The sequence below is a fragment of the Macaca mulatta genome, chromosome 4 (assembly GCF_049350105.2).
Source record: "Macaca mulatta isolate MMU2019108-1 chromosome 4, T2T-MMU8v2.0, whole genome shotgun sequence".
Classification (NCBI taxonomy): Eukaryota; Metazoa; Chordata; class Mammalia; order Primates; family Cercopithecidae; genus Macaca; species Macaca mulatta.
The window spans coordinates 16,931,344-16,954,342 of NC_133409.1; the positions used below are offsets into that span (position 1 = coordinate 16,931,344).

Consider the following 22,999-nt stretch of genomic DNA (forward strand, 5'->3'; position numbering starts at 1 on the left):
TGGCTAAATGTACCATATATGCCAGGCCTTCTGAGATTTGGCTGCTTGGAATCCACAAAACCATTTTTCTTTTAACAAAGCCTGTCTCTCTTAAATGAAGGCTTGGGCTAACTCTGTTCTCTGAAACAGGCTTTAAGGGCCTGTTTTGGAAGTCAAAAGCTGAACAATGTCTTCTTTGTCCTTGACCATGTTCTGTCCTCCCCTTGAAGTGATGGAATCCTTAGCTTCAATGGGGGAGACACCCAGGGCAACAAGAATTAGGAGGAAGGGAAAGTAAATTGAATACCAGTTCAAAATATTATTCCCACTAAACTAGCTGCTCATAACACAAGGTCTCAGAGGTCCCGGAATACTTACCTAGGATTAAAAAAAAAAAAAAAAAAAAAGTGCAACACATTGGCAGGTCATTCTCCTAGAAGATACCATCTATACCATTATACATTCATATTTGAACCAAGGGCAAGGGGAGCCTATGGCTTTCCGTTTCTTGAGTTCCTCCTACCCAATATCTTCAATCTCTGTCCTACCGTTGAGTGGAGGTCCAAAGCCAGCCTTGCATCAGCATCATTTTGGAACTCTCCACTTCCCTGGGTTTCCTCACCTGAGGCCCCCTCACCTTTGTCACTCCTTCTCTGAACTGCTGTGCCCAGTCATCATGTCCGAGGCCTCAGACCCTTCCGTATCTAGCACCTCCAATCCAAGCTCATGTCCCTATCCAGCCCGAATACTAGTTTCAGCTGATTCAAATGATGTTTTCTTTAGTCTCTTAGAGCATCCTATTATTCAAACCAATGCCTAACTCTAGGTCACCACAAGGCCAGATTTTTCATTCCAAAGTGACAAGTATTACCAGGCAAAGTCACAAAATTGGGCTAAAGGGAACCATAAGCATATGTGCAAATTCCAATGGGGCCTCACACCGTAATATTTTTTATCCATCTATTTACACACTACCCTATAGTTTAGTGGCTGGCTGAATTTTTTCTAGATTCTCCAAGCCCACTCTCCCTTCTCCAAATCTCTCAACATGAGATGAGATGACAGTTCAGCCTCCAGCTTCACAGAAAAGTTCCAGGACATTCCACTCCTTTGAACTCCTTTCTTCTCACATGCAAATTTCACTGTATCTTTATTTATCTTGCAGTAACAGTTAAAATCACACAGGTAAAGTACATAGCACCATGCCTGCCATTTAGTAGGCATGCGATCTTGTAAATATTATTCTTGTCTGTTCTCTTTCTCTCTGAGTGACGGCTACTTTCTCTTACTTTGGGGGGTTATAGTGGGTTCAATGGTGCCAACTCCTCAACCAAAAAAATAAAACAAAAAAACAAAAGAAAAACAAACAAAAACAAAAAAAACAAAAAAACACCATGCCCATCTGGAACCCGTGAATGTGGCCTATTTGGAAAAAGGGGTCTTTGTAGATGTAATTAAATTAAGAATACCAAGATAAGAATATCCCATATTAGGGCTGGCCCTAAATTCAGTGACAAGTGTCCTTGTAAGAGAGGAAAAGGCCATGAAATGACATGCAGAGGAGAATACCCTGTGAAGACGGAGGCAGAGATTGTAGTGACATGCCTACAAGCCAAGGAAAGCCAAGGTTTGCCGGCAGCCACAGAGAAGCCTGGGACAGAATCTCCTTCAGGGATTCCATAAGAAACCAACCCTGCCAAGAGCTTGGTTTCTGATTTTGGACCTCTAGGACTATGAGAGAAAATGTTCTCTTGTGTTAAGTGAGTTTGTGGGAATTTGTTATGGCAGTCCCAGGAAACCAATAGAAGGTCTAACTCTATACTTAATTAGGATCTCACCTCCACCAACTCTTCACCCATCTCCTTCCATCCATCGTTCCTTCTCGCTCCTGCCTCACCAACACCTCCCTCTTTAGTGGATCATTCCTGCATGTCCTAGCTCAACCATGGGCTAGACTGAAAACCCCATGGGTGTTTTGGTGGGGAGCACAGAGCAGGAATCTTCCCGCAGCAGCAGTTCTGGATCTCAATTGTGTGGAAGGAAGCCCCGTTCTAGGGATGTGGGCCACGGTGTTTCATTCCCTGGAAACAGAACCTCTGTCAGAGCTAGAGATGTGAGGATCAGGAAAGGCAGTAGGGCTTGCCTTGGGCGCCCCAGATCAGGGACTCTTACCCACATGGCATGTTGGACTGGGGTACAATCAAATAATGTTTAGGGTTGCAGTTTTTTAAGTGCCAATCCTTCGTGGATCATACTTATGAATAAATTAACCAGAACCTGTCCCTTTCCCAGGAGCTGCTGGCACCCACAGAGGCATCTGGTTCTGTTCACTCTATCAGTCCTTCCAGAACCTTCCCAGCCACCCCTCACCCTCACTGGTCTTCACTGAGTAATTCTCAGCCTCTAAGAGAACAACCTCTAACACTTGGCAATCTGAAATCAAGAATCTGTTGAATAATGACTATAAGACTACGGGAATTACATGGTTAACCATACTTATATGAAAAGAAGGGTGAGGTGTAGCACATTATCTATGCCTTGGCCCTAATGGGCAGGCAAGATTAGAAGGTAGGGCCATTGCATTTTCACCCAAGGTGGCAGAACATAAGGGGGAATCTAAAACATGCAACCAAAATCTGGATTCTAAACCATGACTCCAAGGATCCATAAGTTCAGAGGACCCAATGTATCACCTGCATGAAGAAAAGTTATTTAAGAAGCATCTCATTCTAGAAGTACTGAAAACACATGTAAAACCTCTCAACCTGGAAGCTTAGAATCAAAACCAATGAGCATTTAATAAATGCACAGTGTAGTGTTACACAGCACAAGGCAAATTAAACAAGGTTCACTCTCAGCCTTCTAGAAACTTGCTTCTGAAAATGGACAATGTCGACGCTGACGTGTACAAAAGAGGGTGGACATGAGCAGAATGAATAAATACATGAAGTGGTGACATTATATGCCAGCAGAGGGGAAAGTATATTTTGTCAAAGTGCCATGTGATCTCCCACATTTAAGGTGGTGGTTGTGGTGGTGGGGAGGTGGCAGGAAAAGCATTTAAATTATAGACAGACAGTGTATGGTTAAGCAAGCAAAAAAATCCACCACCGCTTCTCGAAGATCACAATAGCATTTCAAACAACAGTAAAGCACCAGGTACCTCCCCTCCCCCTTTCAGCTGCAGCAGTTGGCCTACATCCACAGAAAGTGTTCTTACTGCTCTCTATTCCAGATACATTAAACCTGGCATCCAGGAGAGGACTAGGCAGGGGAAGCCATTAACGAGGAATCACAGCAAGCTCTCACAGGCAGCTGAGAAGGCTCTTCATGAATGCAGACCAACACTGCCTGTTGTGCTGTTTTGAGTTTTGTTATAGAAATGACTCCAGGGGTCCCTCCCTATGACCATGGAAAACATTTTATAAAGCTTGTTTTCAATCATTCTTTTGAAGGATATACAAACAAAGGCTATAGCTGAGCTGTGGATTTAAATCATTACTTTGTAGGGCCTTAAGTCTGGGACAGAACCCTCTTCCTACGCTAAGGAGACTCTACTACAAAGTGAACAAAATCAGTGCATGGAGAGGAAGGCACTTCCACAGCCAAAATTGGGCTATACATGGCAGAGGCACTCAGTTAAATGTTGCTTTGTGAGGTCCAGAAGTGGGTAGGTACATAATACTTTCAGGCCCAACAATACTGGCGATCCATTTGGCTATTCTTCTCTCGCCCATCATTTATTACTGTATTCCTCCAATTTCCTGTAGATTTTGAAGCATTCTGCATTTTCTCCCTGCTCTTGGATGTCATTTCCTTTCTTTTTTAGTGAAAATCTTGTGGATGAAAACCTGATGGCAGAGGGCAAAGGAGTAACTATTTCCCCAATCACCCTAAATTTTTAACAAAAAGCTCAAGATTCCAAACAAAAGATCTTCAAACACATACCATTCTCAAAATGAAATGGTGGTTCCTAAAACAGTCTAGGACAGTTAATGAACCCAAACTGTGCTGTGGGTCAGTAGGGAGTAAATCTTGTGCCACCAGAAAATACAGAAGCTCAATGTACAAAAGGATGCCAGCCTCATAGCACAGATGCCCAGAAAGCCCTGCACGTTCCAGTGCCTTACCCCGGGCCTGTCCAAATGAACACTGCTGAGTATCCACACTGTGAATGACAGTGTGGACATGCCTGAGGTGGACAGTCAAAAAGGGGAGCAGCCAACATTTTTGCACATGTGGGGCCAAGTGTGTCTTGGAGGACTGGATTCTAGTCTAAGCTAAATTAGTAACTGGATGTACAAACTTGGGCAAGTTGTAAAAACCTTCTGAACCCTGAATTTCTCATATTGAATTTAATTAACAATGTCAGGTATCACTTATTAGGAGGCAATTGACAGATACAAGTGTTCAATGCAAGAGAATAAAGAGATTGGGGGAAGCTTTCGAGAGTCGGGATTCCAGCTGGGCCTAGACAGGTAAGTAGAATTCGAAGGGAAGGGGAGGACAGGGGATTCTGGGAAAGGAAAACAAAGGCCAGAGCCATATTGCCAATTAATGAGATGGTGATGGGCTTCTGGCTTACCAAGCATTAGCATCTGCTAAATGAGGTGAGCCAGGATGACTAAGGAAGAACGTAGATAGTACAGAAGGCACTGAAGGCCAGGCTAAGGAACCTGCTCATTCTGCCTCCATTCACTGGGCTGTTTAGTAAAGGGACAGGGCCCAAGAACCAGTATCTACATTAGCCAGCACATCCACAGTGACATGGATCAACACCTCCTCGCTCAATCTAGGAAATAGGAGAGTGAAGCCAAAGCTATCTGCAAACCATAGAGAGCCTGAAGGATATCACATATCCAGAGAATATGGATCAGACAAAGGAATAACCAAAGGACAGCCACAGAAGGACATTTCAAGTAGGAGACAATGACAAATGATAGAGAATGACAGAATGTTAAGAGTTCACCGGTAACTCCTTCTGAGTTTTACATTTGGAAACAATGAAGAACCACGTTTGTATTTCTAGGTTAGAAAATAAACTAGACAATAAAAGGTGATACCCTTCAAACTCAGATAGCAACTAGAGAAACCATTAACAGAAATCAGTGCTTCTTAAAATATCCTTAGCGCATGTATGCGCCTAGGTACAGGCAACACATCACACAATCTCTAGAATAACATAAAAATAAAATTAAAACAAAAATCAAATTTCACGAGTGGCAACATTTGAAATTGTTACTGCTTCTAAATAGACACAACATTTGTGTGGAAATGAAGGAACTTGTTGGTGTTTATTTGCCTTTTCAGTAGAATTTAAATTGGGCAGGATTTCACAGAAATACAGATTCAGTAACTTTCTGGGGATTAAAAGAAGAAAGGATTGGGAAAAGTGCCCTGGGCTTTGTTGTGGGAAAGGAGATCTGGCTCATTTTTAATTTTCCATTAAAGCCCTACTTTTCAATATAAAGCAGATGGAATCCTTATACAACTCCATGAAAAGCCTACTATTTTTGGGTACCTCAAAGATGGAAGCTCTGAAGAAAATGAAAGTGTTTGAATTCATCAGATAAAATCCATCAGCACATTCAAAAGGCACAGGTACTTAGAAACCTTTAAATTACAAGTTAAGAGGTCTTTCTGTGCGGATTTATGATCCCGAGCCCCTTGCAAGCTTCGGCACCTTCTGACTCCGGCTGATGGATGGTTTCTACCACTTCTCTGCCTGCTCCCAACACTCTAGTTGGGACTCCCTACGTTTGCTTCCTTCCTTGTCTTCCAGAGCTGCCTGCTGACTCTTCCCTTCTCACTGTTGTTCCCAGATACAGAAAAGATGACAAGTGTTCAGCCCTGCCTGGCTCATACCCACCGAATCTGAATGAAGCCTGGGGATATGCATTCTATGAGATCTTCAGCATACTCGTGCTCTTTTCTTATTATGTGATGAGACCTGGTTCAATATATTCTGTTTGTCCCTCTGCTGGGGCGGACAGGAGAACAAAAGGGCTGATGTTTACTGTGCAGAGTTGTGAGGTACTGGGCTGGGAGCTGCTGGGCACCATCTCCACCCTCACAGTTTACAATCTCATTAAAGAGATGGCACAAATTTAGCGTGAAGAGCATAGATGTTGGAGCCAGACTGCTGGGTTCAGATCCCAGCTCTGTCACTTACTCTGTGACGCTGACTAAATCACTTAGCCTCTGTGACTCAGTTTTTCCATCTTTTAAATGGGACAATAATGGTAGTACCTCCTAGAATTGTGCTGGGTGTTATGTTGGCAAATCAATCACAAAATAGAGTCCCTGACTTCCAAAGAGCTCACAAGTCAGTGGGAAAGGCCAGTGTCTGCCCCACTGTCCTACTGTCTGCCTTACAAGTCAGGCTATGATGAGATGATGATGATGAGGTGGTAATCACGTGCTCTGGGAGCCCAGAGGTAGGAGAGACGGGAGGGCTTCCCAAGAGGTGGTAGGTTTTGAGGGGAGTCATCAGAAAGGGTGAGACTTCCACAGTGGGTAAAGGTGCCCCTGTGTCCTGCAACACAGGACACAGAAGTCACTGCAAAGCAAAGGCAAGGAGGCAGGGAATGAGGAACCACAGTTCTGGAACAAAAGCAGGAAGGAGTTTAGCAGCCACGTAGACCTGGCTTTACTGGTTATTAGCTGTGTGACCATGAGCCATTTACCTCTCTGAGCCTCAGTCTCCCCATTTAACTAATGGGTATAATAATACATGCCTCCTAGAGTTGCTATGATTAAGTACATGACTGTATGTAAGCAGCTAACACATGCCTCCAAGTTCAATAAAATGGCACGTGCTATTATTTCTATGGTGTATTCAGGGAGGAGTAGGTAGCTGTGGTATGCTCTCTACTTTTGTACAGTATCACAGAAAGGAGAATACAAGGCCAGAAACAAGTAGTCCTCTAAAAAAGCTTTCTGAAGGCAAATAAGCAATGGACTAGGACTTTCTCATGGTACTTTTTTCTCCCCCAAACTCTTACAGTTAATAGGTACTCAGTACATATTTGCCCAAACCAACCAAGTGCTGCTGGAGGTCATGGGTTTACAAGGGCAGAGAATGTCGTGATCTCTGCTTCCTAAGCATACCCAAGAAGTGAAGACCCAAGTCAGGCTTCACTTCCAGAGGGAGGTGCAAAGCAGGCTGTTCTGGAAGCAGGCTGAGACAAACAGGAAAGCACTCTCATCCAAATATTACGACAACTCAGAGTCTTACAAACATTGTTAAAGTTTCATGAGTCAGTAAGCATTATCTTTTCCTCCCACGTTTTTATTAGACCATAAATCCAGTTCAATTTATATTCTTTCAGGATTACTGCGTTCTAATCAAGTCCAGAGTGTCACTTACTCCTAAGCTGTCTATACTGCATGTCACCCAAGTCCATTTGGATAATACCATTCAGGCTTCTCATGTGTTTTAGTAGCTAAAAATTAGATTTGCTCAACTAGAAACACTAAAAAAATTATTATAGTCCTCTAAATAACACAAAAAACTCTTTTCATAGGAGCCAAGTGTGTGAAAGTCATAACCCATAAGTTTTTTCTTACTCTATAGTTCATTCTACCTTTAGAAAGTCACGATCACATTCTGAAGTCAAACTCAAGGGATTTCCATTGTAAACAGGGTAAAATTCTGGTTATCTGACTAAAAGAAACCCTTTTACAGGGCTAACTTCAGAATGCTTTCATGTTTTCCGTTCTCAAGAATGAAGGTGCTGCATTTCTTACTAAAAATGCTGTTTTCAATCATACCATATAAGTAACTTTTCTACCTTTTCTAACAATTTTTGATCCAGAACTGACAATCACCCGAATCTCTCTAAAATATTCAAAGTTTCCTTATATGCACTTGGCAATCTGAAATCGAGAATCTGTTGAATAATGACTATAAGACTATGGGAATTACATGGTCACCCACACTTATATGAAAAGAACGGTGAGGTGCCTAAAGCATGTATGTCATATGTGTGTATATACACATACACACATACATATGGATTAACAGAAACAAACACATAGCTTTTGCTGTGTGTAGGACACTGTTTGGAATATTTGACATGTATTAACTCACTGAATCCTCACAGCAACCCTTTGAGGCAGGAACTACTATCCCCATTTAAAGATGAAGAAAAGGAGGCACAGAGAGACCAGGAAACTTGGTCCAGCTCACACAGCTGGAAGGGGTCAAACCGGGACCCTATTCCAACCTCATGTTTGTTTTTGTTTTTTGTTTTTTTTTTGAGACAGAGTCTCCCTCTGTCACCCAGACTGGAGTGCAGTGGCACAATCTCGGCTCATTGCAACCTCTGCCTCCCAGGCTCAAGCGATTCTACTGCCTCAGGCGCCCAAGTAGCTGGGATTACAGGCCTGTGCCACCACGCCCAGCTAGTTTTTGTATTTTTAGTAGAGACAAGGTTTTGCCATGTTGGCCATGTTGGTCTCAAACTCCTGACCTCAGGTGATCTACCTGCCTAGGCTTCCCAAAGTGCTGGGATTACAGATGTGAGCCCCCGTGCCCAGCCCCAACCCCATGCTCTTAACCACACCATACTCCTGGGCTGAAAGGTGTGAAACCTGGTGACTTTGCCATCTTGGACCAGTTGCTTTAACCTCTTCATCTAACTTCATTTTTCCTCACAAGTAAAATGAACATGTTGACTACACGATCTCTACGATTCCATGGCCCGTGCCCATGAAAAACTGCGAGTCCTTCACGGTTGTATGTTCTGCAGGCTTTGATACGTGTTTTTACCCTGGATGGGGAGCAACAGATTTTTAGACTTCTCCTCATCTAATTCTCCTGATGCTGCTTTGGGCAGGTTCAGATATCTTCAGGGCTAAATCCAACTGCACGTTTTGTTCTTTATGTTGCTCAACTCTGAGGCTGGTCTAGTACTCCGCAGGCTCTTCTCCCATTCTGGGCTTGATTTCTCCTCTATTCCTGGGCTCGCTCTCCGCCCTTTCTGCTCTTTCTACTCCACACACTCTCCCTGGGTGACCTCACCCACATCCACGGCTTCAAGTATTTTGTAATTTGCTAACAAATTTATATTCAAGACCTAGTCCTGGCTGGGCGCAGTGGCTCATGCCTGTTATCTCAGCACCCTGGGAAGCTGCAGCAGGTAGATCCCCTGCGGTCAGAAGTTCGAGACCAGCCTGGCCAATATGGCAAAACCCCAATAATTAGCTGGGTGTAGTGGCGGGCGCCTGTAATCCCAGCTACTCAGGAGGCTGAGGCAGGAGAATCGGTTGAACTCAGGAGGTGGAGGTTGCAGTGAGCTAAGATCATGCCATTGCACTCCAGCCTGGGCAACGAGAGTGAAATTCTGTCTCAGAAAAAAAAAAAAAAAAAAAAAAAAAAAAAAGACCTAGTCCTGTCCCTCACTCCAGACCTCTCTATTTACCTGCCTCTGAGCTACTACACCTGGAAGTCTAAAGTGTTTAAGATAAAGTCATCACTTAGATACCTGCCGCTGCTTTCCTTATTGGACTACTTGTCTCCACCTAATTTCCCAGAGAAATTCTTTTCTATCTACCCCCATGCCCTGTCTCCTGCTCTCTCATTCTGTCTTTTTTGCTCCATCTGCACCTCCTTTCCTTCCATTTAGACCCTCATCTACTTCTCATTGAAGTTTCCATAACTATCCTCCCTGCACTAGTTCTGCCTGCCCTTCGTCAAAGGCCCATACTGTGGCCAGATCTTTATAAAAATACAATCACATCAAAGCCACATCTCCACTTACAACTCTTAAATGGCACTCAGGATAAAGTACTTACAAGAATCTTCTCAGTTTCTCCTTCAGCTCTGTCATTTCACTTTGTCCATCTCTGTACCACTCCAAACAGCCCTGAACTAACTGCAGTTCCCCCAAAAGGTCTGTGCATTCGTCCTCTAGGCTGTTCTTTCTGGGACAGGAGGCTTCCCACAACCCTCACCGAGCCATCTCTACTCATCTCGCCTTCAGACCCCTCCTCCTCCAGCCTTCTCTGCTTGGCTATCCCACTTGCGCACCTCTTTTCCAGTTTCATGCTCCATTCTGTATGCTCTCTGGCATCCTACATGGACCCCTAAAATCACAGCATTTGTAACATTGCTCGAAGACTCTTTTATAGCTCTGCAAAACTAGCAGGTAAATTCCTTGGGGACAGGATCACATCTCTTTTGCCTTGAACCATTGAATTCATTGTCTGGCAAATAGAATATGCAATGAATGAATGCTGTTAAATGAGTAAGCATGTAGACAATTCATAAACTTATACAGACCTAATTGTGTACCACAGAAAGACCCAGCTTCAAATAAAGAATCACACAGAGTAAAATTATTTCCTGTATCGACATGCCTTGCTTTACCATTTTTTAATTTAATTTTGTATTTCCCAGGTAGGTAACAGATGAGAGTCTGAATGAAAGGAGGGCAGGGATGAATATTTTATTTCTATTTGGTTATAAAATTTTATTTCCCATCAACCAAAAGTCTTAATTTCTAAAGCATTTCAGTCACCCTCCTTTATGGCACATAACATATTTTAATACCATCATAACATGTAGTATTTTGAATATTACCTAGTGGCTAAGGGCAAAGGCTTTGGAACCAAACTGAATCAGGACCTGAATCCTGATTCTACCACTTAGTAGCTGTATGATCTTGAATTAGTTACTTAACGAGCTACTAAAGCTTGCTTCAATTTCCCATCTGTAAAATGGAGATTATAAGTGAAACCACTGCATATTATTATTGTTAAGATTGGAGCTTAAACAGTGCTTGGCACATAGTAAATGTTCAATAAATGTTAGCAATTATTAATTATTTTTATCTCTTCTAGTAGACCATGAACTTCTGAAAAGCAAGGACAGCAGAAGTATTCATTTCCAGGACCTCATCTCCCCAGTGCCTTGCACAAAGTAACATACTAGGCTAATGTCTGCAGAACAGATGAATATAATGAAGTATTCACTGTAAAAAATAAGTACATTAACAATTATGGCTGGTATGAATGGAATTGCTCCAACAATTTGGAAGCCTGTGGAGAACAGGGACTACCCAGAACACTAGAACGCTGCTCCTGGAGATTTGGAAGGTCACTTAACCTCTGTGGAATATGCAAGACTCACAGACAAAGAGGGCAGCTGAGTGACAGAGGAGACCCACGTGGGCCTGAAGAGCTGGCTGGCTGAGCCTCCTGCCCTTCCGTTAAGAAGCTGCAAGGCCTTGGGGCAAGCAGTTTCACCTCTCAGGCTGATTAATTTCCTCTTCCGATTAAGAGGGAGTAGGACTGTGATTTCTTTTTTTCTTTTTGAAATAGGGTACAGTGGTATGACCTCAGCTCACTGCAGTCTCTACCTCCTAGGCTCAAGTGATCCTCCCACCTCAGCCTCCTGAGTAGCTGGGACCACAGATGCATGCCACCATGCCTGGCTAATTTTTAAAAGATTTTTCGTGGAGACAAGGTCTCACAATGTTGCCCAGGCTGGTCACAAACTCTTGGGCTAAAGTGATCCACCCACCTCAGCCTCCCAAAGTGCTGGGATTACACGCATGAGCCACAACATCCAGAAGGAATGTGATTTCTAAGGACTCTCCTAGCAACTTTGGGAGTCTACAGAATGACCAGATGAAAAATTAAGCCAAGAAAGGTGCTTCTGGGGTAAAAGAACCACATCAAAGTCAACACAGGAAGCATCAGATGATTGTATTACATGGGATTACTGAGTAGGAATTGGCAACATTTGAAACATGACAACAAGTAAGATTTTTGAAACATGCTTAGGATGAAAAGATCTAAACTTATAAAATCAAAAGAAAAGCAATGACGGGTGTCCATTCTAGATTTCTATTTAATTCCCATTAGCCTGTAAGTTTCTTGAGGGCAGTGAATGTGCCTTGATAAGTGGCAGTGTTTGGCAAAGCTGTTCAATAAAAGTATTTACTCTGTATCTTTTTTCTGAGCACATGGCTAAACTACATTTCCCAGGCTCCCTTGCAATCAAATGTGGCCATATAACTAGCCCTCAAGTAAAGACTGTGAGAGGAAGTGATGGTGTCACTTCCAGGCTAAGGTATTTCAAAAGTGGGTGTGCCCCGTCTACTCTCTCTGTTGCCCCTTCTGTAAGCTGAAACAGGTTCCAATGGTAAGCTATGGGATGGTGGAGCTAAAAGATAGGGGTGTGGGACCCAGAATCACTGCATGGCAGAAAGCCACCTACAGATCAGAAACATGAACTTTAGACTATTAAATGAGCAAGAATAAACATCTATTGCTTTTGAGCCATTATATATTTGCAGGCCTATTTGTTACAACTGCTAACATTAGCCTAATTGATACAGGTGTTGAACACGTACCAAAGACCTAACTCACATTTGTTGATTGTTAAATGAAACAGAGTACCCACTAAGATAAAACTTGGTAGGAAACAAGATAAATAAGATAAGGTTCCTTTTATCAATGTGCTGACCAACTAATGGTGGAAATAGACTCATGCCAAACGTAGTAACTGCTGCCAAAGTTTGAAACCAAAATATGATGATTTGTTTGGAAAGGAGAAGATGGAAACGGCTTCACAGAGGAGATGACATTTGAGCTGGGCGCCAAAGGTTAAAAAGGACTTCAAGGAAGTCAGATGGGGTTAGAGATCGCAGACCCAGGAGAAAGCAGAGTGTGCATTTGCTCACATTCAACCTTATCATTAAGTCTCTCAAACTTGGTCAACAGAGTGCGAGTTTATGTGCTCTGGCTTTCCTTCCTGGGTCCGGCATCAAACAAACGACCCTTTGTTTTCACAGTACACTCATTAACCCTATTGCTTTTTTTAATGTAAAAAGCTCCACGATTAATGTTCTTAAAAAGCACATAAGTAAATGTTTCACGAATCATAACTCTTTTCTAATAAAATTACTGAAAAAGAAACCTACAGTTCTGTTACTTATAATAGTCGAGGAGCCATACTTTTAGGGAAGAACGGGTTTCACTTAAGTTTTGACAATATCGATTAAGCGTGTAATAGTCACTGGTTTACAAAACGGAACATTAAGCCCCCAGATTTACATTAACATTTCCTCCTTAAAAAGAACATCAGATGGTTTAGACTTCAGTCAAGATTCTCTACAGCCCCAGTTCATAGCCAAGTGGCCCCAAAGCCTCATATAGTTAAACCACTTCCTCCAAAAGTCTGCGAGTCCCTTTATCTGAACACAGGGTAACCATGGAGCAGGGACTGGGGAAGAAGACAGTACAAAGGGTGGAAAGTATTGCAGTTGCTTGGGTGGTGAGAAAGGAAGTGGGCGTCCCAAGACTACCTTGAAGCAGGCAAAAGACAGTCTGCAGTGGTCTTCCAAATGCTAACTCTAGACCGTTTTATCCACGTCCCCAGGTATTTACTTCAATAAAAGGGTAAAACAACATCACTGGGCTGACAGGATTTCATTTCAAAAGACATCAGCACAGTGACCTCTTAGACTTGATAGAAGAAGCCAGTCAGGTTGCCTCCCCCTTATCAAATACCAATTTAATTCTGATTCAGAAACAAAATTCTTGTGACCCCCACACCAATTTACTCTACCCCAGCTCTTAGTACTTGTCCCCAAAAGAAGAGGGGAAAGAATAGGGATAGGGAGGCTACCTTAAAAGTAAAGCAACTCTTAAGACTGCTGGAATAATTGTCCCCTTAAATCTAAGAAACACTGCAGCTGCCAGTCAACACTACTGGTCTGTGAACACAGCAAAATGCCGACACCTGCCACCCGGCATCTGGGGGTTCTTTTATTTTTTGGTAAATGTGGCAGGAAAGACTCAGAGAGACCAACTGCTTCATGGGAAAGAAAGGGAAGCCCCAGGGAGGAGAGACAAGAAGCATCGTGCCTATCCTAGGGTACTTTGTGTGTCTCCTTTCTATGCACTGAAAGGGCTCTTTGTGTCACACTCACACTCACACACACACACCCGGCGAGTCTGTGTGATTTATTGGGGGAAGGAGGGGCAAGAAGGGTGATTTTATTATCCATCTTCCCAGTGAGTCCCAGCACATCTCTCCCTGGGCCCAAGCTCGGTGGCCTCCTTCTGGCCCAGTCCCCTCCGCCTGTGGCCGCAGAGATAAGAGAGGGGAGGAGCCCAAACAAAAACAGCCATGGATCTAGGGAAGTAGAGAGGAAATCCAGAGAGGGAGCCGGAAAGGAAGGAGAAAGGAGCTGGAGGGAGCAGAGGGGTGAGGGACAGAGGAAGAGAAGGAAAGGCTCTAGCACAGGGGAAAGGGGAAGGGTGGGTGGGTGGTGGCACAGGAAGAGTGAAGGAGAGGATGGGGGAAGTGCAAGGGAGGTGCCAGAAATAGGCAGGAGGATGGGTTGGAGAAGGCGACCGCCGCCGAGGGAGGAGGCCGAGAGGTGGAGGAGTGGGGCAGGGGTTGGGTGGGGAGGGAAGCAGCACGGGGCATCAATTATTAAGTGATTACATCATCCCTGACATTAAAACAACACACACAGCCCCAGTCCCCGCTGGGGGCCCCGAAAGGAGGGCGGGGGCGGAGTCTGGGCCAGCCTCACCCCCAAGCCAATTCCAATTTTCACTCGGCGCCCGCTTGCGGGCGAGGAAATGGGGCCCCCATCCCCGCGCCGCCTCGGAGCCGCACCCCGCAGGGGTGTCCTCGGGTGCAGCCACGCGAAGACCCCGAGCGCCGACTCCCCAGCAGCCCCGCGGGGCGCCCCGGCGGCCGAGGGACCGCAGCGCCGGGCCCCGCGGCGGGGGCGGCGTGCGCGGGGGCGCCGGCGGCCGGGCGTCTCCGCAGCATCCCCGAGGCCTCTCGCGGCGCATCCCCGCCGCCTGCTTACCTGCGCGGCGCTCAGGCTCCGGAGCCCATTCACATGGTCCTCTCCCCGCCCTCCTCCGGCGCGGCCGAGGCGGCTCCGGGAGCTCCCCGGCGGGCCCAGGAGCCGGTGGGCCTTCCGAGAGCACGGAGGGGGCGGCGCCGGGGTGTCCCCGGCCCGGCGGCCGGATCCCTCCCTGGTGCGGGCGGCGGCCGCCGGGCGGTGCGACGCGGGCGGCGGCTTTGTGTGCGCCCGGGCGGTCCTCGGTGCGCCGGGAGAAGCGCGGCGCGCCCGGGCGGGAGAGGACGCGCCGCTCGCAGGGCAACCTCGCCTCTACTCTCGCCGCCGGCCGGCGGGCGGGTCTCGAAGGCCTTCGGCTCGCGGCGACCCCTCCTCCTCGCCCGCGGCAGCCCCCTCCTCGCCGGCTCCGCTCCTGACAGATGGCGCAACTGCAACGACGCGCCGCCGCCACCACCGCGGCTGCTCGCTGCTACTCTTGCTGATGCTCGGCCCCTCCAGCTCCGGAGGGGAGCGAGGAGGGGGCGGGGTGCGCCCCGAGAGTGACAGGCCCCGCTGCCCTATCAAGGAGCCCCTTGGGAGCTGCGGGCCTCAACCATTGGCGCCTGGGGCGTGGGCGGGACGGCAGTGGGTGGGGCCGCCGAGTGGGTTGAGCGTTACTGTGGCAGCGGGCATCCCAGGGTGCGTGCGGTGCAGGGTGTGCAAGAGGATGCGAGGTTGGAGGAGGAGGTCTGTGTGTTTTTAAGGATTGTGTGGAGTTGTGAGGTGGCGGAGTAGGGCGGGAGAAAGAGCGGAAAGTGTGAACTGCAGTTTCTGCTTTGCGGAAGGTTGCAGCTGCTGCTGCAGATTGACACCTGCCATTCCCCCCAAACCATGGGAACCTGCCTCGAGACAGGGCTATCTTGCCTTTCTGGTGTCTTTTCATTTGAGGGTGAGAGGATGAAATGGAAAATTGTCTGGACGGTGATAGCAGCGTTTTCTTTGATCAAACTGAAAAGAGTAGCGAACAAAGTAGAATCCTGTCACTGAAACGTGGAAACGCACAACAAATAACAATGAGGAGGAGAAGGAGATTAGGATCATTTTATCAGTCCCCTATTTCTGGAGACACTTATTTATATTTCTTTTCTAGCAAAAGTCTAGAGGAAGTATTACTGAAATGGGGGGAGGGGCGAGCAGCGACTAAAGAACCTGAAATCACAGAGATTTGTTCGTACATTTCCCCCCACAAAAAAACCTTGTTTAATTGTAGCCATTGGTTGTCTTTGGTTTCTTATGACATTCAAACCTCTCATGTTTTTTTTCCCCTTCACAGAATCTGAGCTTTTGCTCAGATTTCCCTTGATGAAATAATTGCCGGTTTAGTATACAGTTGGGAGTGCATCGGTCTTTATTTCCTATCCAGCTTTTCTATGGCAGGATGTAACTTCATGAAAAGAAACACTTTGGCTTCCTGATTTTCTTTATAGGTAATTCCTGTTTACTGAAAGTTCTGCTTTAAGGCATACTCAGAATCGCTCTCCTTAATGATTTTGGCAAGAACCCTACCTTTCCCCCTCAGCAAATCTAATGTTCTAAGAAATTATAAGTGAATCAGCTTCTGCTTCTGTGCTCAAAAATCTATAATATTGCCTTTCCGGCCCACTACTTGCTTTTAATTAAGTTTTAAAAATCAGTCCCTTTTGCTGACTTTTTTCTTTTTGTGCACCCTACTTTTTAAGAAAAGTTGCTAATATTTATTACATGATCTGCATCCTATGGAGGAGGAAACTGAGGAAAAGAGAAGTTAAGTAACTAACTCTAGGTGACAGTATAGGGTGGTTACTGGATTTTTTTCCTTTTCCTTAAACAAAATGGCAAATTTAACCGTGTTTAAATTGTGTCTGCAAATTCCATAATCCCAAGAAATGGAACAATAGCTAGGACTAGGATATTTCCATATAAGAGAAAGCCAGCTTCATTTAGCCAAGAATTGCTTATCTCAAGAGCAGAGTCTCTTCGTCCTCAGGGCTAGTCCACAGTGGCTGTTCTGGGTTTATTTGAATTGGGATGCAGAGGCAGTTGTGTAGAGCAATGATTCTCAAACTTTGACATGTATCAGAAATAACTGAAGGGGGTTGCTTAAACATGAATTGCTGTGTTTAACCCCCTAGAGGTTCTGATTTAGGGGGTTTGGGATGGTGCCCAAGAATTTGCACTTTTAACAAGTTCCCAAGTGATGCTGATACAGCCGATCTGGAGACAACACCTTTAGAACCATAGTTCTAGAATTGGGCTGTCCAAGGAGGTAGCCACTAGCCACACAACTGTTAAGTACTTGAAATGTACTTCAGTATTGGAAATTTGGCTACTGCAAATTAGGATGTGCTGTAAATGTAAAAGATGTATTAGATATTTCAGATCAAGCATGAAAAATGGAATGTAAAATGTCCCATTTTAATATTGATTACATGTTAAAATGATAGTCTAAATGTACTGTGCTAAATAAAACATATTATTAGAGTTAATTAAATTGTTTCTTTGTTTTTGAATGCAACTACTAGAAAATTTTAAATAACCTGTGTGGCTCGAATTATATCTCTATCGGGCAGCACAGTTGTTTCTGATTCCAGCTCCACAGTTCACTGTTGGGAGCGCCTTGATGAAGGAAGTCGCTTATCCTTTTTGAACCTTAGTGTCCTCATACATAAAATGTGAAAAATAGTAAAACTGTTCTCAAACTATTCCTGACAGACTACGTGTCATATGCTCTCAGAAAGAACACTGTTAGACTACAGACCTCCTTGAAATTTCATATTTAATTCAATCTATCTTACACTAAATCTGGAAATCTGGAGTAGGTGGGATAAGTCCTCTCTCTCTCTCTCTCTCTCCCCCCCTCTCCCGCCCCCCCCCCACTTCTTCAAGAGAAGCCACTTCTTAGTGTCTGCAACTCTAATGGCTTCTTGATCTAATTAGTGGACAAAGAGACAATGTGATTAAAATGACAGATTAACCTGCTCCCATCAAGACTTCATCCTGTTTTTTGTAATTCTTTCCTTACCTAGTTTTTTATCTGTTGCCCCTCTTAAATGTAGCTTTAAATGGATTTGGACTCCTCAGGAGAATTTGCTAATGGTCTGAACAAGTGTGTAGAGCACTGCAAAAGATTTGGATACTATTGCCCGTTTTGATCTATTCTGCCGATCTCTACCAAGAACTTGATTAAAGATCTGAGATGCTGTCCCTGCCCTACCCAAGGTAAGTAATATTGTCTTCCACAACAACCAGTTTTGTTTTATGAGTAGCTTCTATTATACAAATTAGAATGTAGTCATTGTTCTAGAACTTCTCTTTGATTTTATTGATATTGTTTATATATTTTGTATTTTTCTACTTGCTTTACCTGAAAGTTTCCTTTTTCTATTCTGGCTTTCTTGAACTTGTCTCATCTGAATCTCGTCTCTTGCTTTTAAAGTAACTTTTTTTCTTATTTTTATTTTATTAGCTAAAACATTTTCTTGTCTTATTATTTCATTTTAGTTTTAATCTCTTAAATGTCAACTCAACAACAACACATATGGCAAGGGTAAAAACCCTCAATATAGAGTTTTTACAAATCAACAAGAAAATAAAGATGAATGTTTGAACTGAAAAATACGTGCAACAAAAACAAAACCCAAAATGGCCAGTAAATGTGATAGGAGGTTCAACAGGAAAATGGATACCCATACCCTACTAGTGGAATTTTTAATTGGTACAACATTGCTGGAAGGCAGTTTAATAGCATTTGTGAAAAGCCTTTTAAAAAAATGTATACATTTGACTTAGCAATTTTACTTCTGGGAAAGAATGGAACAAGTTTGCAAATATACACACACACACACGCATATGATGAGAATAATTGGAACATTGTTTATAATAGTGAAACACTAAGAAAAGTTCATTAATAAGGGATTTGGTGTGTAAATTATGTTATATCTATAATAGAATACTATATAGCCATAAAATTATGACATTGCCATTTATTTATTTATGTGGAAAGATTTTCACAACAAATTAAAATTAAGAAAAGCTGATAAATTAGTATTGTGTTTGTATGTGCACATGTGTATGTTTATATATGTGTGTATTAATACACATATATTTCCATTATTTTTAAACCTATCTATATGTGTAATTTTTCATAGAAAGCAATACATACACAAAAGTTTTAATGATCGTTTTCTCCAAGTAATCATATTTTAGGTCATTGTTATTTTATTTTTTATCTTTTTCTGAATTTCCTCAACTTTTTACATTGGGCATTTATTATGTTATTAGAAAAAACAATAAAAACATTTTAAACTTGTTTCTTTTTTTGCTACTTTAATTCTCTTCTTTCTTCCTCTTCCTCCTGTCTGCTGTTTTTCCTCCCTTTTGAAGGAATATTGTCCCAGGGTAGTGTTCAGGAGCCAAGACCAGGACCAGAGGGAAGCCTTCTGCTTCCGTCCACACACAGCTACCCTTCTTGTTTCTGGTGGGTCTTCTGGGACTTGCAAGAATCTTACAAAACTTCACTTTGAGGTTAGGCGTGATAACTCATGCCTGCAATCCCTGCAATCCCTGTGCTTTGGGAGGCTGAGGCCAGAGGACTGCTTGAGCCCAGGAGTTTGAGACCAACCTGGACAACACAGCAAGACCCCATCTCTAAAAAAAAAAAAAAAAAAAAAAAAGATGCCAGGTGTGGTGGTGGTGTACACCTGCAGTCTCATCTACTTGGGAGGCTGAGATGGGAAGATTACTTGAACCTGGGAGGTCAGAGCTTCAGTGAGCTCTAATTGCACTGCTGTAACAGAGTGAGCCCTGTCTCAAAACAAAACAAAATGAAACAAACAAACCCCTTCAGTCTGAGAGTGGGACACCACTGCTAAAGTGGCCCCAGGGCTAACCTGTCTGTACTTGGCATAACTGGTTCACTGTTTACCTCTTGCTTCTGATGCCTTATTTCAAGTCCTTATATAAAGAGTGATATATTTTTATATCCACAATCTTTAAAACATAGCCAATGGATTTAGGGCACTTCGGGTCCACAGCTTGCCATGAGCCAGCAGGAGATGGTCCTGGAAAAAATCTCATGTGGGCAAGACATGTGGGCAACACCTCATCCTGAACTGAGAGAGGAGGATAGGTGATGTTAAACCTGCCTCTGGAAGGAAGATACCTGCGGCTCTTCTGAAGTTGAGATTCTGGTCCTACTTTTCTACCGTTGTCTCTCTTGTTAAATTGTGTCCACACTGGACAGCTGGTCCTCCTGGCAAGCCACAGCAGAGCCCTCTTGGCATTTGGCTTTCCAGCTCCCTTCTCTCTTAAAAAGATGGAGGGTAGACTGACTAGACAGGAGTTATTATGAACATGGTTTTAGAGCCCATGTGCACTGAACCTCTTTTGGATGCTCTCAACGTGTCAGGGTCAGTACTGGGCAAGCCAGGCATGCTGGGGAGGAAGAGAGGCCTATATCCTAACCAGACCACAGGGAGGGTGAATGGGGTGGCACTGATTGAAGACGCATTTCTTTGATTCTTTGCCCGACTCTCCAGGAGTGGCTTGGATTATTAGCTTGTGAAGTTCAAGTGCCTGAGAATGGGTCTTAGTCAACCTTGAGGGTCTAGATGGAAACCCTTCTAATTTCATAGAGTTATCTTCCAACACACCTCCTGCAGGGACCCCATAGAAGCCTAACAAGGGAGGCTGTTCTGTCATAAGATGGCCTGCCCCTTTCTTCTGCATACTAACCAGCCATACCTTTCACTCTGGCCCTTCCTTGACTCCTCACTGTCCGCTATTTCCAAGCTCTACTCAGTGTAGTGACATTATTTAAGACTCCTCCAGTGTGGTGGAACCAATAGAACACCCCACCCTAGTACAGATAACTGGATCAGAAACCTCTGGACTCCCTTGTTTGCAGGCACAGGTTGATAAGGCCTGATCTTCTTTAGGTGAGCTGACCCTGACTTGTCACACCACGGGAGACACTCAAGAGTGACACTGTGAGGCTAGCAGAGGCTTTTTGTTTTGTTTTTATCTGATAGAGCTCCTAGAGTGTGCCCTCAATGATTCAGTTATTTTCCTGGTCATAGCTGCTTGTAGTCCTAAAGAAAAAGAGATAATGTCTCAGCTTTCTAATTAGTGTTAGTGATCTACATCTGTGTGAAATGTGGACTTTATGACATTTATCTTGCTACTCTCAAGAAATCAAATATTCTATCTGTCAAGTTGTCAAGGGAAAAAATGAACTGAAGGAGGAGGAAATTATTGTATCAGTCAAGGTTCTTGGTTGCAAGCATCAAAAGCCTACTACGTCTGACTGGGCACAGTGGCTCATACCTGTAATCCCAGCACGTTGGGAGGGTGAGGCAGGGGAATTGCTTGAGCCCAGGAGTTCGAGACCAGCCTGAGAAATATGATGAAACTCCATCTCTACAAAAAATACATAATTAGCCAGACAAGGTGGTGTGAGCCTGTAGTCCCAGGTACACGGGAGGCTGAGGTGGGAGGATCACCTAAGCCTGGGAGGTTGAGGCTGCAGTAACGTGTGATTGCACCACTGCACTCCAGCCTGGGCAACAGGGTAAGACCCTGTTTCAAAAACAAAACAAAATGACAACAACAACAACAACAAAACACAAAAAACCAAAACGAAGAAAATCCTACTTTGTCTAATTTAAGCAGAATAGGAATTTTTTAGGAAGCCATTGATTGGCTCATAGAATCAATTGGAAGACTTAAGAACCAGGCTCAAAAAGAAAGAAAAAAAAAGAGGGAACCAGAAATCACTACCCAGGGGCACAATTGAGAGCTGGTTAGGACACCTCTGCTGGTGTCCTCATCCTACCAGAGACTTCTGCCACTGCCAAGAGGAAACACCACTGGATGTAGATTCCAAGCCATCTGTTTATCCTTGTGTCACTTGCTGAAGATTCAAATTCCTAGGTGGCAGCATCCAATATGCTGACCATACCCCAGCTGCCAGTCAGGGTGGGAAGGAGTTGGGGGGCAGGAGGCAGAGGAGGGGGAGGGAGATTTGAATTTTTTCAGCTTCTGTGGGAAATGGTCAGGCCTTGCCCTACCCAACTCAGATAATAGGACTCTCTCCCCTCAAAAAAAAAGGGAGACGAGATGCTGGGCCAGAATTTAAAAATGACAAATGCCCACTGCAATTGGTCACCCATATCTCTGTGAACCTCAGTGATCCGTGATTGAGTGTCCCTATTCATTTAACAGGAATTTCTTCCTTTCCAATCTGTTCCCTAGGCCCACCCTTTACATTCCCTTAGCAAGGTACATAATATTTGTTGAACATAATGTTTAACATGAATGATCTTTCAACTTTTATTTATTCTACATTTACCAGGGGAGAATTAATTGTCTCTGAGAATGCATGCCAAGATTTATGACACATCTTGTAGGGATGTGAAGCTTGTCAGGAATGGGAAGATTGATGGGTTTTCTTACGCTTTCTCCTACCCTGAGAATCTGCATGTGAGGTTCTGTCAGTCTTCCTTTCTTCCTGTTTATTATCCTTCTTTATGTAGGAAACACTCTTGTGTGGGTACCCAGCTCACAGTGATTCCTCTTTTCTGGGAGTAGCTCCCAGTGCCCAGGAGTGGGCTCCTGGAGGCCATGTCTATATCAAGTGACCCTGTAGTACCCCATCCTAGTTGATATGGTTTGGCTGTGTCCCCACCCAAATCACATCTTGCATTGTAGTTCGTGTAATCCCCACATGTTGTGGGAGGGACCTGTTGAGAGGTAATTGAATCATGGAGGCAGTTACCTTCATGCTATTCTTGTAATAGTGAGTAAGTTCTCATGAGATCTGATAGTTTTATAAGGGGGTTCCCCCTTTGCTTGATTCTCATTCTTCTCTTTCCTGCCTTCTTGTGAAGAAGGATGTGTTTGCTTCTCCTTCAGCCTTGATTATAGGTTTCCTGAGGCTTCCCCAGAAACTGTGAGTCAATTAAACCTCTTTCTTTTATAAATTACCAAGACTTGGGTATATCTTTATTAGCAGTGTGAGAATGGACTAATACACTAGCTATAGCCAAATGACCAGGGGGATAGACACTTATCCCTGAACGAGCCAAGTATTATTTACCAAGAATTTGAAAACTGGATAAGAGAGATACAGAGCTGAGTATATTAGCGAGCTACACCAATTAGTAAAC

General features: G+C 44.1%; 1 protein-coding gene across 4 annotated transcripts in view; it reads right to left on the reverse strand.

The window, feature by feature from the left end:
• Nucleotides 1-14,892, reverse strand: part of FYN (FYN proto-oncogene, Src family tyrosine kinase) — a 208,570-nt gene extending 193,678 nt beyond the window's left edge. For 3 of the 4 annotated variants that reach the window (XM_028847047.2, XM_028847046.2, XM_028847044.2), the window contains exon 1: nucleotides 14,820-14,848. The gene's annotated coding sequence lies outside the window, so the exon portion shown is untranslated. Of the gene's footprint in view, nucleotides 1-14,819 lie in introns of all 4 variants that reach the window. The other variant, XM_028847045.2, reaches the window with a different exon arrangement.
• Nucleotides 14,893-22,999: the final 8,107 nt, after the last annotated feature.